Raw genomic sequence first — 3,939 nt, 5'->3', positions numbered from 1 at the left:
CGTCCCAGGCTGTCTCCTCTGATCTGTTCAGGACATGGTCTCAGGCTCTCGGAGAGGTCTACTTTAGTCTGTTTGTTTCTGGTCCTGAATATTCAGTCAGGAGAAAGTCTGAACATACCATGATCAATTTTATATCGAGCTCTGCTAAGCTGACCCGGAGAAACGGGACTCAGGGTTCTGGTGGAGTGGATCTGATGGCAGCTCTGCAGGGTCTGCTGAGGGCTTGACTGAGGGTGGAGTTTTCCTACCATCAGATGATGGAGGATGTGCAGGCCTTCAGTCCTGTGTGGGCTGTGGGAGGGGTTCATGTCTGATGTCAGGTGGAGGTGTTTCTGTTTGATTTCTGGATTTGTTTAGAACAGAATAGAATAGAATAGAATAGAATAGAATAGAATAGAATAGAACAGAATAGAATAGAATAGAATAGAACAGAATAGAATAGAATAGAATAGAATAGAATAGAACAGAATAGAATAGAATGTCTTTATTGTCATTGCAACAAGTCCAACGAAATTGAAAAGGTGTAGTCCTCGTTAGGTGCCATTTAAAAGAGACAAAAACAACATCAATCAAGGTATAAAAAGTAATAAACACAGGAGTAAAGAAAACACTGTCATACACACACAACATACAAATCAAATCACGGAGACTTATTATTGCACAGTTTCTTATTATTGCACTTGTGTTTTTGCACAAAAGTCCCCATTCGAAAAGCCCAAACTCACGCAGTGTTGAGAGCAGTAATGGCTCTTGAATAAGAACTGTTTTTTAGTCTGTTTGTTCTTGTTTTTAAGGTCCTAAAACGTCTGCCAGAGGGTAGCAGCTCAAAAAGTGCATGTCCAGGATGAGTTGGATCTCTTAGGATGTGTTCTGCCTTCCTGAGGCAGTGCGAGTCGTAGAGTTCCTCCATGGAAGGAAGGGAGCAGCCGTGATCTTCTTGCGATTCTTTTTGCGCTGAAGGAATCAAGAGACAGAGATCTGTTCTCCTGCAAATGTTAATAAAGAGACCAAAAAGAGAACCTCTCCTCTCCTCTCCTCTCCTCTCCTCTCCTCTCCTCTCCTCTCCTCTCCTCTCCTCTCCTCTCCTCTCCTCTCCTCTCCTCTCCTCTCCTCTACTCTCCTCTCCTCTCCTCTCCTCTCCCTGAGTTGATCATTAACTAAAATTCAGAATAACTTTGATTCCCCTCTCAAACTTTATCGCCTCAGAGACTCAGAGAGAGAGAGAGAGAGAGGGAGAGAGAGAGAGGGAGAGAGAGAGAGAGAGAGAGAGAGAAGGAGAGAGAGAGAGCGGGAGAGAGAGAGAGAGAGAGAAGAGAGAGTTGGTAAACTAAGATTCAGTCAAACACAGCAGATCTGGGCTTTAACATCATTTCTTTGGAACACTCAGGGATTATATCAATCTCAGCTGTGTGTGTGTGTGTGTGTGTGTGTGTGTGTGTGTGTGTGTGTGTTTGTGTGTGTACGTGTGTGTGCGTGATGGGGCCCCCGCTGAAATAAAAGCCTGGTAATCGAGCGGACGGCGTGGCGTGGGCGTGCTGAGCGTTCCGCTATCAAACCCCAAAGGCCTCATCAGCAGACCTCCTCCCTTCCTCCTCTCCCCTTATTAGAATCCTTCTCTCCTTCCTCCTCCTCCCCTTATTAGACTCCTTCTCGCCTCCTCCCCTTATTAGACTCCTTCTCTCCACTTCCCCTTATTAGACTCCTTCTCTCCTTCTCTCCTCCTCCCCTTATTAGACTCCTTCTCTCCTTCCTCCCTCCCCCTTATTAGACTCCTTCTCTCCTTCCTCCTTCCCCCCTTATTGACTCCTTCTCTCCTTCCCCCCTTATTAGACTCCTTCTCTCCTTCTCTCCTTATTAGACTACTTCTCTCCTTCCTCCCTCCCCAGACTCCTTCTCTCCTTCCTTTCCCCCCTTATTAGACTTTGTCTCTCCTCCTCCCCTTATTAGACTCCTTCTATCCTCCTTCTCTCCTTCCTCCTTCCCCGCTTACTAGACTCCTTCTCTCCTCCTCCCCTTATTAGACTCCTTCCCCCCTTATTAGACTCCTTCTCTCCTCCTCCCCTTATTAGACTCCTTCTCTCCTTCCTTCTCCCCCCCTTATTAAACTTCGTCTCTCCTCCTCCCCTTATTAGACTCCTCTCCTCCTCCCCTAATTAGACTCCTTCTATCCCCCTCCCATTATTAGACTCCTTCTCTCCTTCCTCCTTCCCCCCTTATTAGACTCCTTCTCTCCTCCTCCCCTTATTAGACTCCTTCTCTCCTCCTCCCCTTATTAGACTCCTTCTCGCCTCCTCCCCTTATTAGACTCCTTCTCGCCTCCTCCCCTTATTAGACTCCTTCTCTCCTTCTCTTATTAGTCTCCTTCTCTCCTTCCTCATTCCCCCCTTATTAGACCCTTTCTCCCCTTCCTTCTCCCCCCTTATTAAACTTCGTCTCTCCTCCTCCCCTTATTAGACTCCTTCCTCCTTCCCCCCTTACTGGGGGGACTCCTTCTCTCCTTCTCTCCTCCTCCCCTTATTAGACTCCTTCCTCCTTTTTCTGCCCTCCAGTGTCTCTTCTCCTTCTCTCCTCTCTCTTCCTCTTTTAGCTCGCCCTTAAATCCTTTCCTTTCTTCACTTTCTTCCTTCGCTCCTTCCATTTCGAACCTCCTCACCTCCTTTACTTCCATCTTTCCCTCCTTCCGTCTTACTCCCTCATATCTTTATCTTCCAATATCCTTTCTTTCCTCCTCCTGTCCTCCTTTCCTCAGTCTTTGCTTCCTCCCTCTTCCCTTCCTTCTCTCCTTTCTCTCCTGTCATCTCCTCTTTCCTCCCTCCTCTCTTCCCTTGGTTACTTTCTTTTCCGATCTTCATCCCACTTCTTTCTGTATTTCCTTTCCTGCCCCTTACCCCCGTTTTCCTTGTCTCCTTTCCTTCTGTCTTCACCCCCTTCATTCTTTTCTCCCTTTGTTTTCTGCTTCCTTTCTCCTCCTTCTCTTCCCTCCATCCTCCTCTCCTCTCCTTGTTTTAACCCCTCTGTCTTTCTCTCTGTTATCTGCCCGGCCCCTCCCTCCTTCCCTCCTCCCTCTCCTTTTTTCTGCCACAGTGTGCAAACATTTTTGCGTCCGTGGGCGAGTGGAGAGAAAAACAGACGTATTATCTGAGGACGTCCCTGCAGCCGAGCCGTTTCCTCGTCTGAGTTTGAGGAGGCGTTGGAGAAACATTCCTGAAAATGTGAAACATTCAGACGAGGCTGATTAACGCTCGCAGGGTTCAACACAAACTCAGCTATTGTCAGCGGAGCGCCCAGACAATCAGCAGCTTCTGTTTTACTGCGAACACACAGAGCTGCCAGAGAGACGCTGTGTGCACACATCATATGAGCAGCATTGTTCAGGGATCCCAGCTTCATACTGCTCTCATACACAATATGATGATTAACAAAGGCCTGATGGGAAGTTACACAGCAGAGCGTTTGTTATAAACCAAACGGTGAATAAAACAGTGTACCAGAAACTTCAGATGTTCTTCTAATGTGCCACCGTCACAGAGGACATCAGTGCTGGGAGAGGAACACAGACATCTACGTCAAAAAGAAAAACACAGGAAACTTAGATTCTGAAAACAGAAGATTTATCTGAAAGTTCAAGAGACTGAGATTTACTTTACAGATTCAGAAAAACCTGAGTTACGTTGATGTGACATCCAGATAAACAGGCATGCAGCTCTGTTTTCAAACTCCACCAAGCTGCAACCTCCAGGCCTGAAAGATGAAGTCCCACTAACTGCAGTTCCTCCAGTGTCCACTAGAGTGTGTCTCCTGCAGTTCCTCCAGTGTCCAATAGAGTGTGTCTCCTGCAGTTCCTCCAGTGTCCACTGGAGTGTGTCTCCTGCAGTGAGTCAGTCCCCATAGAGGCCCATGTTAAAATGTTACAGCAGAAATAAACATGTTTACATTCTG

The sequence above is a fragment of the Notolabrus celidotus genome, chromosome 18 (genome assembly GCF_009762535.1).
Source record: "Notolabrus celidotus isolate fNotCel1 chromosome 18, fNotCel1.pri, whole genome shotgun sequence".
NCBI lineage: Eukaryota > Metazoa > Chordata > Actinopteri > Labriformes > Labridae > Notolabrus > Notolabrus celidotus.
The sequence above is the reverse complement of the archived record's forward strand: the minus strand, read 5'-3'. Positions refer to the sequence as shown.